The 13,695-nt window shown below is 39.8% G+C and overlaps 1 protein-coding gene across 5 annotated transcripts in view; it reads left to right on the top strand.

The window, feature by feature from the left end:
• LOC128689431 (microtubule-associated protein futsch) overlaps nucleotides 1-13,695 on the top strand; it is a 151,569-nt gene that overhangs the window by 8,123 nt on the left and 129,751 nt on the right. The window lies entirely within an intron of this gene.

Here is a 13,695-nt window from a genome sequence, read left to right as displayed (position 1 = left end):
ATATATATATATATATATATATATATATATATATATATATATATATATATATATATATATATATATATATATATATATATATATATATATATGTCGTGCCGAATATGTAAAACTGGTCAATTAGCAAGAACTCATTTAAAATGAAGTCCTTTCAAAATTCTTTTCTCTTATACGTTTAAAGATATATTTTTTTCATTAATGTTAATGTAAAAAATTTTAATTTTGCACCAAAAGAATCTTAGAAAACTTACCTAACCTTATTTTAACAAGAGCAATTTATTTTAGCCTAACCCAACTAAATATATATTTAGATTTGTTTACAGTAATTTAATACCAAACTAACACAGTGAAATATATTTTTTTCGTTAGGTTCAGAATGATTTTGGCGAAATAGTTGCATACACAAATTTTCACTCTTCTTATATGGCAAGATGAGCGTTGCTATTTAAGCCAAGATCGCAAGTTCTGCCTATTCGGCACGACATATATATATATATATATATATATATATATATATATATATATATATATATATATATATATATATATATATATATGCAAGGAATTCGCAAGAGCAGGCGAAATATACACAAACAATGATCTCTGGCTGAAGGAGACTCGAACCTACGAGCCTTGGAACAAGGTACGCAGTGCTTTACCAATCTACCCACACTGGACCAATACCTTGGAGTCCAGCTTGCGCTTGACTTTGATCCAAGGCAGCCAGCTTTCAGGAAGAAGGCTTACAGCTTTTCAAAAGGTGTCTGATGAATGTAGCTACAGAAAGGGAGGGGAATGATTTTCTATTTTTTAGCTAACAAACGTGTAAATTTTACCTTATTCCTAGTAATGACCCTCGTATTGTAGATAGTCTTAATGACCCTCGTGTAGTAGATAGTCTTTTTAGTATGATAATAAAATGTTATCTTCATTGTAGAATAATAAGAAAATATTAAAACCTTTATATTATAATAATAAGGTAAAAGGACCCCAATGGAAATAAGTCACTCTGTCTGACTTTTTTGGGTTATCCTAGGTTCTCTACATATATGCTGCTATGTATGATAATTCTATGTAACTGTATTTGTGTATACCTGAATAAACTTACGTATCTCATCCCCTGCATACATCAGCCTTACTAGAGATATTAACACTGCGAATTCCTTGCATTGTGATTTTGAATCATTAACAGAACTGCAGCTTGGCCAGGATCGAGTCCTGGCCAAGCTGCAGTTCTGTTAATGAATCAAAATATATATATATATATATATATATATATATATATATATATATATATATATATATATATATATATATATATATATATATATATATATATATATATATATATATATATATATATATATATATATATATATATATATATATATATATATATATATATATATATATATATATATATATATATATATATATATATATATATATATATATATATATATATCTTTCTTTCAACACATCGGCCGTATACCACTGAGGCGGGGAGGCCCAAAAGGAAAAACTAAAGTTTCTCCTTTTACATTTAGTAATATAAACAGGAGAAAGGGTTACTAGCCCCTTGCTCCTGGCCTTTTAGTCGCCTCTTACAACACGCATGGCTTACGGAGGAAGAATTCTGATCCACTTCCCCATATATATATATATATATATATATATATATATATATATATATATATATATATATATATATATATATATATATATATATATATATATATATATATATATATATATATATATATATATATATATATATATATATATATATATATATATATATATATATATATATATATATATATATTCAACAAGTCGGCCGTCTCCCACCGAGGCAGGGTGACCCAAAGAGAAAGAAAATCCCCAAAAAGAAAATACTTTCATCATCATTCAGCACTTTCACCTCACTCACACATAATCACTGTTTTTGCAGAGGTGCCCAGAATACAACAGTTTAGAAGTATATACGTATAAAAAATACGCAATATATGTATCCAAACTGCCAATATCCCAAACCCCTCCTTTAGAGTGCAGGCATTGTACTTCCCATTTCCACACACACACACACACACACACACACACACACACACACACACACACACACACACACACACACATATATATAAGTAGTACCGGAGGCGGCTGAGTGGTCCCTTCTACAGAGCGGTCTCTCCTCTCAGAGGTCCCTTCTACAGAGCGGTCTCCTCCCGAAAGGGCTGCGGCTGAGCAGTCCCTTTTTCACACCTATGTGCTAATGACCTTTTTCACACCTATGTGCTAATGACCTTAACCCCGCCCACGACCCCCGCCCACGACCCCCGCCCACGACCCCTGCCCACGACCCCCGCCCACGACCCCCGCCCACGTCCCCCCATCCGCGCCCCCCGCGCCCCCACCCGCGCCCCCCGCGCCCCCACCCACGCCCTCGCGCCCCGCCCGCGCCCCTCGCGCCCCGCCCCGCGCCTTCTGCTGCGCCTTCTGCAGCGTCGTCCGGATCGCCCCCGCGTCCCGAATTTTTTTCCGATTTTTTTCAAATTTTTTTTTGCATTTCTTGTGCTCTCCTCGAATCAAGTTTTTGAGGTTCCCCCTCCCACTTTCACCTCCATCCCAATTTTTTTTTCGAATTTAATTTTCTCGATAATAGAAAGACTCCAATTCCTCGGATCAAGTTTTCTCGATAATACCAAGACTCCATCTCCTCGGATCAAGTTTTTTGGATTCCCCCACTTTCACCCCCATCCCAAATTTTTTCGATTTTTTTTTCTGGATAATACGAAAGACTCCATCTCCTTGGATCAAGTTTTCTCGAAATCAAAGTCTCCATCTCCTTGGATCAAGTTTTTTGGATTCCCCCCACTTTCACCCCCATCCCAAATTTTTTAGAATTTTTTTTTCTGGATAATACGAAAGATTCCATCTCCTCGGATCAAAGTTTTTGGATTCCCCCCCTCTCAGGGTAAGCATTCAAATGAACTCCTCCTATGGGGCATGATACTTTCTCTTACTACTGGTCTAAACAAGTGTGACGTCAGTATTCCTCTCATTAAAGTTAAATGAACTAAAAAGTGTGTTTACTCGGCGGTCAGTGACGTCACGTGATGACCTCACATATACAGGCTGAATCTTGTCGACTTCCCCCTATGTCAGTGACGTCACGCGATGACCCCACACACACAGGCTGAATCTTGTCGACTTCCCCCCCTACACATTTCATGTACAACATAGGGAAAACATTTTCACTCTTAACCCAGGTTAATCCAAATAATTTCACATTTTTTTCGTTAATACCCACAACAATCCACAATTTCTTTACAACACAAGTCTAGACATTTTTCTCGTTTTAACTATTTCATCTCAGGTCACTCCCCACGAAGTAACCTTCTCTCTCCTCCTCCTCCCCACCCTCCCGAACCCTCACACTCCAACCAACACCTCACAATTTTCACTCATAACCCCCAATTTTTCTCGTTTTAACTATTTCATCAGAAAGTCACCACAACACTTATAACCACTTTTCGATAAATTCACTAGTCACAATTTTACATATTACGAAGTTAATACGCACACACACCTCACTTTACTTTGAACACCTTCAAAACACTCTCATAAATCATTTGAATACTCGCAAAAATACCTTTGAACATTTCCAAACAACACTGAAACACTTCCAAGACAACATTTTGAATACTCCCAAATAAGATTTGACAGCTCTAATTTATCTACACTTACACATTTCATTAAATTACAACTCATCCCCACAAACTCCACCCTCAGTCTCCAGACTTCACAACATTATCACAAAAACTAACTCAAACACTTTACTTTGAACATCACCAAAAAACACCATCAATTGCCTTTAAATACTCCAAAAACATCATTCGAACACCCCCAAAATCACCTCTGAATACTCTCAGAACACCTTCATAAGTACTCTTGCACATCATTTGAACACCTTCAAAAACACCTTTGAACATTTCCAAACAACACTGAAACACTTCCAAAACACCATTTGAGTACTCCCAAATACACCACTGAATACTACTAAAACACCACTGAATACACTCAAAACACCACCAAAATCACCATAAACTAAGATCAACACCCACATCCCACAACACCCATAAACCACAACACCCACATCCCACATCACCCACAACCCACATCACCAACAACCCACAATTTTTTCTCGTTTAACTAAAAAAAAACGAGTCACAAAAACAACCCACTTATATCATCTTTTTTGGTATCTCTAGTTCGACTACATTACCCACAACCCTCATCAATTACCAATTTATTCACAATTTTTTTTCCCCTTCTGTTTACTGAATCTTAAATGTAATACACATTTCCTCTTTACATTACTAAAATTCTAATAAAATCCTCTCCATACCCATGTCCTTGTATCCACATAAATTGATATTATACTCGCATCAACTAATCTCACTACCCAACTATTGCGACATGTTTCAACACCCTCTATTCTTTTCCAATATATCATAACTTTTCAATTCTATAATTTCTTTTTAAAATATTCACACATTACCTTTATTTTCAGTAAAATCTCCCCATATTTCATTAAATTTCTAATACAACCCTCCCCATACCCCTCTCCATCTCACCCGCATTTCTTCACATTCACTCACCCATCTCCCAACACACCTCTTCTGAACACACACAAAAATCACATTTCACATCCACAAATGCATCTCATCACCCATCTCAAATCCACTAAAATCACTGTAACCAAGATATTCACAAAACTCTATGACCACCTAACACACACACACACACACACACACACACACACACACACACCTAACCTAACCTAACTTAACCGAACCTAACCTATCCTAACCTAACCGAACCTAACCTAACCGAACCGAACCTAACCTAACCTAACCTAACCTAACCTAACCTAACCTAACCTAACCTAACCTAACCTAACCTAACCTAACCTAACCTAACCTAACCTAACCTAACCGAACCTAACCGAACCTAACCGAACCTAACCGAACCTAACCGAACCTAACCGAACCTAACCGAACCTAACCGAACCTAACCGAACCTAACCTAACCTAACCTAACCTAACCTAACCTAACCTAACCTAACCTAACCTAACCTAACCTATCCTAACTTATCCTAACCTAACCTAACCTAACCTAACCTAACCTAACCTAACCGAACCTAACCTAACCTAACCTAACCTAACCTAACCTAACCTAACCTAACCTAACCTAACCTAACCTAACCTAACCTAACTTATCCTAACCTAACCTAACCTAACTTATCCTAACCTAACCTAACCTAACCTAACCGAACGTAACCTAACCTAACCGAACGTAACCTAACCTAACCTAACCTAACCTAACCTAACCTAACCGAACGTAACCTAACCTAACCTAACCTAACCTAACCTAACCTAACCTAACCTAACCGAACCTAACCTAACCTAACCTATCCTAACCTAACTTATCCTAACCTAACCTAACCTAACTTATCCTAACCTAATCTAACCTAACCGAACCTAACCTAACCTAACCTAACCTAACCGAACCTAATCTAACCTAACCTAACCTAACCTATCCTAACCTAACCTAACCTAACCTAACCTAACCCAACCTAACCTAACCTAACCTAACTTATCCTAACCTAACCTAACCTAACTTATCCTAACCTAACCTAACCTAACCTAACCTAACTTATCCTAACCTAACCTAACCGAACCTAACCTAACCTAACCTAACCTAACCGAACCTAACCTAACCTAACCTAACCTAACCTATCCTAACCTAACCTAACCTATCCTAACCTAACCTAACCTAACCTAACCTAACCTAACCTAACCTAACCTAACCTAACTTATCCTAACCTAACCTAACCTAACCTAACTTATCCTAACCTAACCTAACCTAACCTAACCTAACCTAACCTAACCTAACCGAACCTAACCTAACCTAACCTAACTTATCCTAACCTAACCTAACCGAACCTAACCTAACCTAACCTAACCTAACCGAACCTAACCTAACCTAACCTATCCTAACCTAACCTAACCTAACCTAACCTAACCTAACCTAACCTAACCTAACCTAACCTAACCTAACTTATCCTAACCTAACCTAACCTAACTTATCCTAACCTAACCTAAGCTAACCTAACCTAACTTATCCTAACCTAACCTATCCTAATCTAACCTAACCTAACTTATCCTAACCTAACCTAACCTAACCTAACCTAACCTAACCTAACCTAACCTAACTTATCCTAATCTAACCTAACCTAACCTAACATATCCTAACCTAACCTAACCTAACCTAACCTAACCTAACCTAACCTAACTTATCCTAACCTAACCTAACCTAACCTAACCTAAAATAACCTAACCTAACTTATCCTAACCTAACCTAACTTATCCTAACCTAACCTAACCTAACCTAACCTAAAATAACCTAACCTAACTTATCCTAACCTAACCTAACCTAACCTAACCTAACTTATCCTACTCAAATCCACTAAAATCACTGTAACCAAGATATTCACAAAACTCTATGACCACCTAACACACACACACACACACACACACACACACACACACACACACACACACACACACACACACACACACACACACACCTCACGTTACTTTGAACACCTTCAAAACACTCTCATACAACATTTGAGACCACCTTTTCTCAATATCTCTCATCCACAACCTTTATCATCTCACTACAGAACAACCCCAAGATTACTTCGAACACTCTCATAAATCATTTGAATACTCACATAAACACCTTTGAACATTTCCAAACAACACTGAAGCACTTCCAAAATATCATTTTGATGGTGGGGTTATAGAATTTGGCAAACGTCTTGATTGTGGTGATCTTAGATATTGGAGATATAACAGATATGTGTTTGTGTTAGTTTTGGTAAAATGTCTCATGTCATAAGTGTCTGAGTTAGTTTTTGTGTTAATGTTGTAAAGTCTGGAGGCTGAGGGAGTAGTATGGTGGATGTGTTGTAATTTCAGTTAATGAAATGTGTAAGTGTAGATAAATTAGAGATGATAAATCTTATTTGGGAGTAATCAAAATGATATTTTGGAAGTGCTTCAGTGTTGTTTGGAAATGTTCAAAGTTGTTTATGTGAGTATTCAAATGATTTATGAGAGTGTTCGAAGTAATCTTGGGGTTGTTCTGTAGTGAGATGATAAAGGTTGTGGATGAGAGATATTGAGAAAAGGTGGTCTCAAATGATGTATGAGAGTGTTTTGAAGGTGTTCAAAGTAAAGTGAGGTGTGTGTGTGTGTGTGTGTGTGTGTGTGTGTGTGTGTGTGTGTGTGTGTGTGTGTGTTAGGTGGTCATAGAGTTTTGTGAATATCTTGGTTACAGTGATTTTAGTGGATTTGAGTAGGATAAGTTAGGTTAGGTTAGGTTAGGATAAGTTAGGTTAGGTTATTTTAGGTTAGGTTAGGTTAGGTTAGGTTAGGATAAGTTAGGATAGGTTAGGTTAGGTTTGGTTAGGTTAGGATAAGTTAGGTTAGGTTAGGTTAGGTTAGATTAGGATGAGTTAGGTTAGGTTAGGTTAGGTTAGGTTAGGATAAGTTAGGTTAGGTTATTTTAGGGTAGGTTAGGTTAGGTTAGGTTAGGATAAGTTAGGTTAGGTTAGGTTAGGTTAGGTTAGGATAAGTTAGGTTAGGTTAGGTTAGATTAGGATAAGTTAGGTTAGGTTAGGATAAGTTAGGTTAGGTTAGGTTAGGATAAGTTAGGTTAGGTTAGGATAAGTTAGGTTAGGTTAGGATAAGTTAGGTTAGGATAAGTTAGGTTAGGTTAGGTTAGGATAAGTTAGGTTAGGTTAGGTTAGGATAAGTTAGGTTAGGTTAGGATAAGTTAGGTTAGGTTAGGTTAGGATAAGTTAGGTTAGGTTGGGTTAGGTTAGGATAAGTTAGGTTAGGATAGGTTAGGTTAGGTTAGGATAGATTAGGATAGGTTACGTTAGGTTCGGTTAGGTTAGGTTCGGTTAAGTTAGGTTAGGTTAGGTTAGGGTAAGTTAGGTTAGGTTATGTTAGGTTAGGTTAGGTTAGGTTAGGTTACGTTCGGTTAGGTTAGGTTAGGTTAGGTTAGGTCAGGTTAGGTTAGGTTAGGTTAGGTTAGGTTAAGTTAGGTTAGGTTCGGATAGGTTAGGTTAGGTTAGGTTAGGTTAGGTTCGGTTCGGTTAGGTTAGGTTCGGTTAGGTTAGGATAGGTTAGGTTAGGTTAGGTTAGGTTAGGTTAGGTTAGGTTCGGTTAGGTTAAGTTAGGTTAGGTTAGGTTAGGTTAGGTTAGGTGTGTGTGTGTGTGTGTGTGTGTGTGTGTGTGTGTTAGGTGGTCATAGAGTTTTGTGAATATCTTGGTTACAGTGATTTTAGTGGATTTGAGATGGGTGATGAGATGCATTTGTGGATGTGAAACGTGATTTTTGTGTGTGTTCAGAAGAGGTGTGTTGGGAGATGGGTGAGTGGATGTGAAGAAATGCGGGTGAGATGGAGAGGGGTATGGGGAGGGTTGTATTAGAAATTTAATGAAATATGGGGGGATTTTACTGAAAATAAAGGTAATGTGTGAATATTTTAAAAAGAAATTATAGAATTGAAAAGTTATGATATATTGGAAAAGAATGGAGGGTGTTGAAACATGTCGCAATAGTTGGGTAGTGAGATTAGTTGATGCGAGTATAATATCAATTTATGTGGATACAAGGACATGGGTATGGAGAGGATTTTATTAGAATTTTAGTAATGTAAAGAGGAAATGTGTATTACATTTAAGATTCAGTAAAAAGAAGGGGAAAAAAATTGTGAATAAATTGGTAATTGATGAGGGTTGTGGGTAATGTAGTCGAACTAGAGATACCAAAAAAGATGATATAAGTGGGTTGTTTTTGTGACTTTTTCTGATGAAATTAGTTAAAACGAGAAAAAATTGTGGGTTGTTGGTGATGTGGGTTGTGGGTGATGTGGGTGTTGTGGGTTGTGGGGTGTTGTGGGATGTGGGTGTTGATCTTAGTTTATGGTGATTTTGGTGGTGTTTTGAGTGTATTCAGTGGTGTTTTAGTAGTATTCAGTGGTGTATTTGGGAGTACTCAAATGGTGTTTTGTGGTTATTCAAAGGTGTGATTATAAGTTGTGGGTTGTTGTTGTTGTGACTTTCTGATGAAATTAGTTAAAACGAGAAAAAAATTGTGGGGTGTGGGTGATGTGGGTTGTGGGTGTTGTGGGATGTGGGTGTTGTGGGTGTTGTTGTCGAACTAGAGATACCGAAAAAGATGTTATAAGTGGGTTGTTGTTGTGCCTTTTTCTGATGAAATTAGTTAAAACGAGAAAAAATTGTGGGGTGTGGGTGTTATGGGTGTTGTGGGTTGTGGGTGTTGTGGGATGTGGGTGTTGTGGGTGTTGTTGTCGAACTAGAGATACCGAAAAAGATGCTATAAGTGGGTTGTTGTTGTGCCTTTTTCTGATGAAATTAGTTAAAACGAGAAAAAATTGTGGGGTGTGGGTGTTGTGGGTTGTGGGTGTTGTGGGTTTTGTGGGTTGTGGGTGTTGTGGGATGTGGGTGTTGATCTTAGTTTATGGTGATTTTGGTGGTGTTTTGAGTGTATTCAGTGGTGTTTTAGTAGTATTCAGTGGTGTATTTGGGAGTACTCAAATGGTGTTTTGGAAGTGTTTCAGTGTTGTTTGGAAATGTTCAAAGGTGTTTTTGAAGGTGTTCAAATGATGTGCAAGAGTACTTATGAAGGTGTTCTGAGAGTATTCAGAGGTGATTTTGGGGGTGTTCGAATGATGTTTTTGGAGTATTTAAAGGCAATTGATGGTGTTTTTTGGTGATGTTCAAAGTAAAGTGTTTGAGTTAGTTTTTGTGATAATGTTGTGAAGTCTGGAGGAGTTTGGGGGGATGAGTTGTAATTTAATGAAATGTGTAAGTGTAGATAAATTAGAGCTGTGAAATCTTATTTGGGAGTATTCAAAATGTTGTCTTGGAAGTGTTTCAGTGTTGTTTGGAAATGTTCAAAGGTATTTTTGTGAGTATTCAAATGATTTATGAGAATGTTTTGAAGGTGTTCAAAGTAAAGTGAGGTGTGTGTGCGTATTAACTTCGTAATATGTAAAATTGTGACTAGTGAATTTATCGAAAAGTGGTTATAAGTGTTGTGGTGACTTTCTGATGAAATAGTTAAAACGAGAAAAATTGGGGGTTATGAGTGAAAATTGTGAGGTGTTGGTTGGAGTATGAGGGTTCGGGAGGGTGGGGCGGAGGAGAGAGAGAAGGTTACTTCGTGGGGAGTGACCTGAGATGAAATAGTTAAAACGAGAAAAATGTCTAGACTTGTGTTGTAAAGAAATTGTGGATTGTTGTGGGTATTAACGAAAAAAATGTGAAATTATTTGGATTAACCTGGGTTAAGAGTGAAAATGTTTTCCCTATGTTGTACATGAAATGTGTAGGGGGGGAAGTCGACAAGATTCAGCCTGTGTGTGTGGGGTCATCGCGTGACGTCACTGACATAGGGGGAAGTCGACAAGATTCAGCCTGTATGTGTGAGGTCATAACGTGACGTCACTGACCGCCGAGTAAACACACTTTTTAGTTCATTTAACTTTAATGAGAGGAATACTGACGTCACACTTGTTTAGACCTGTAGTAAGAGAAAGTACCATGCCCCATAGGAGGAGTTCATTTGAATGCTTACCCTGAGAGGGGGGAAATCCAAAAACTTTGATCCGAGGAGATGGAGTCTCGTATTATCCAGAAAAAAAAATTCGAAAAAATTTGGGATGGGGTGAAAGTGGGTGGAATCCAAAAAATTTGATCCAAGGAGATGGAGACTTGGTATTATCGAGAAAACTTGATCCAAGGAGATGGAGTCTTTCGTATTATCCAGAAAAAAAATTCGAAAAAATTTGGGATGGGGGTGAAAGTGGGGGGAATCCAAAAAACTTGATCCGAGGAGATGGAGTCTTGGTATTATCGAGAAAACTTGATCCGAGGAATTGGAGTCTTTGTATTATCGAGAAAAAAAAATTGGGATGGAGGTGAAAGTGGGAGGGGGGAACCTCAAAAACTTGATTCGAGGAGAGCACAAGAAATTAAAAAAAAATTTGAAAAAATCGGAAAAAAAATTCGGGGAGCGGGGCGATCTGGACGACGCTGCAGAAGGCGCAGCAGAAGGCGCAGGGCGCGAGGGGCACGGGCGGGGCGCGAGGGCGCGGCGGGGCCGGTGGGTCGGCGCGACGGGCGGGGGGGCGCGAGGGCTGGGGGGCGCGGGTGGGGGCGCGGGGGGCGCGGGTGGGGGTCGTGGGCGGGGGTCGTGGGCAGGGGTCGTGGGCGGGGGTCGTGGGCGGGGGTCGTGGGCGGGGATAAGGTCATTAGCATATAGGTGTGAAAAAGGTCATTAGCACATAGGTGTGAAAAAGGTCATTAGCACATAGGTGTGAAAAGGAGCCACTCAGCCGCAGCCCTTTCAGGAGGAGACCGCTCTGTAGAAGGGACCGCTGAGAGGAGAGACCGCTCTGTAGAAGGGACCGCTCAGCCGCCTCCGGTACTACTTATATATATATATATATATATATATATATATATATATATATATATATATATATATATATATATATATATATATTTAACAAGTCGGCCGTCTCCCACCGAGGCAGGTGTGTGTGTGTGTGTGTGTGTGTGTGTGTGGTGCCAAATAAGTAAAACTGGTCAATTAGCAAAACTCATTTAAAATTAAGTCCTTTCTAATAATTTTGTACCAAAAGGACCATAGTAAACTTACCTAACCTTATTATAACAAACACAATTTAATTTAGCCTAATCCAACTAAATATATTTTAGATAAGTTTATAATAATTTAATAAAGCCTCTTCAAGGGAGGCTCCTTGGCATGGTGAAGAGGCTCTTGGCCTGAAGATTTAAACCATTTGGTCTCCTTCCTCAGACCAAACCTGATTACCCCCCAATCCTCCCTTCCCTATCCCATCCTCCCTTTCCCTTCCCCCCTCCCATCCCTCCCTTTTTCTCATCCCGTTTGTAGCCTCTGGGGTCCTCCCCTCTAGCATTATGGTTTCTAGGTGGGGAGAAGTGTGCCGGGGTTCATCCCTTTCAGTGGGGTTCCTCAGGAGTGGTGTAGCTTCCCGTGGAATCTGGATCATCTGGGGACGCCCTGCTTCCTTCCCGGATTTCCAGGAGGTGAAGTGGGCTGCCCTGCAGGTGATGGGTGTATCTCCATAGGCTGCCTGTGGGTACTGGGAGGTTACAGCTGAAGGAAGTATGTGGCAGGTTTCCGACCGCCCTCTCTTTTGTCCACTGAGATGGCTCGGTAGATGTGAGGTTGCTATCCCCGAGCGCTGGTTTACTGGTGTGAAAGGTAGGGTATGGTATGGGTTCCATGCTGCATCTGCACTACTGGCAGTCTCGAGGTCCTCTTGGATGAGAGGGGGAACTTACGGCCCTTTCATGCCTTCAAATAACTGTCTCTCTGTTGTCCCTCTTCTTTTTTTCATTTCCTTCTTTCCATCATGGAGACTTCATTCCGTGACAACCCCTCCTCTTCCCAGGCCCTTTTTTGTTACCGCATCCTGTTCTGACCCGGCTTAGTTATTGGACCATTCTCCAGATTTTTCCCATACCCTTGTACCTCCTGCTTGTGACACTTTGTCACCTGCTCCAGGTGTCAAGGCTCCTCCTGTTTCTTGTAGTGCCTCTGCCTCTTGCACGCCTTTAACTAGGCGTCCAGCTTCCCCAAATACAGTGCGACGGTTTTCGGATTGCCCACCTGCCTCAGGTCGGGCCGGCCATGGTCCTCCGCCTGAACTTTCCACACTATTTGCTGACAACGGTTCTTCGATTTCTGCTCATTCCACCCAGAAACGACCTACATAACACCCTCTTCCTTTACGCACCATGTTTTCAATTACACAGTGGACCAAATTCTTTTTTGCTACAACCGACATCTCCAACTGATTATCTCTCAGACCACAGTATTGGTAAAGTTCTTTTACGACACGCTGGCCAAAATATATCCTTTCATGCTCTACAGAGCGGTGCACACATCGTTACAGTTCAGAATGCAGATCAAGATCATGATCTTTTCCATCTTACTTCAATTGAAACATTCCTATCACAGTTCACAAGCACACTACTCTCAGTTCTTGCAGTGGTACAGTGGTACAGTGGTCTTACTGCTTACCATTGTACAGTGTGATTTTCTGTCTTGCGGAGACGATATTTTAGAGCAATTAGCCCTTCAGGCCCTGATTCTCAAAATGGATACACATGTCCTGCCCACTCGCGGGCGGTGCTTTCCCAATAACATCGCCCACTTAACCTCTGACTATCTTTGTTTATGTAGCGGACATTGCCTAGAGGCCCGGAAAGTGGTCCATACACTCCAACAGTGTCGAAATTGTTGGCGCTTCGGACATGCAGCTAAATACTGCAGGTCTGCGGCAGAGTGCAGGTCTGCCGTGCTACGGATCATGCCGATACATCTTGCAGTCTTCCCCCCATTTGTCTTAATTGCAGTGAAACTCATCCTTCTTTTTCCCGCCAATGTCAGGTCTGTCATAATGAACGTGAAATCCGTTGTCTTAAGGTGAGCGAAGATCTTATGTTATGGCTGTCTCTCGGCTCCGCCTTCAGG

The sequence above is a fragment of the Cherax quadricarinatus genome, chromosome 18 (genome assembly GCF_038502225.1).
Source record: "Cherax quadricarinatus isolate ZL_2023a chromosome 18, ASM3850222v1, whole genome shotgun sequence".
NCBI lineage: Eukaryota > Metazoa > Arthropoda > Malacostraca > Decapoda > Parastacidae > Cherax > Cherax quadricarinatus.
The sequence above is the reverse complement of the archived record's forward strand: the minus strand, read 5'-3'. Positions and strand labels throughout refer to the sequence as shown.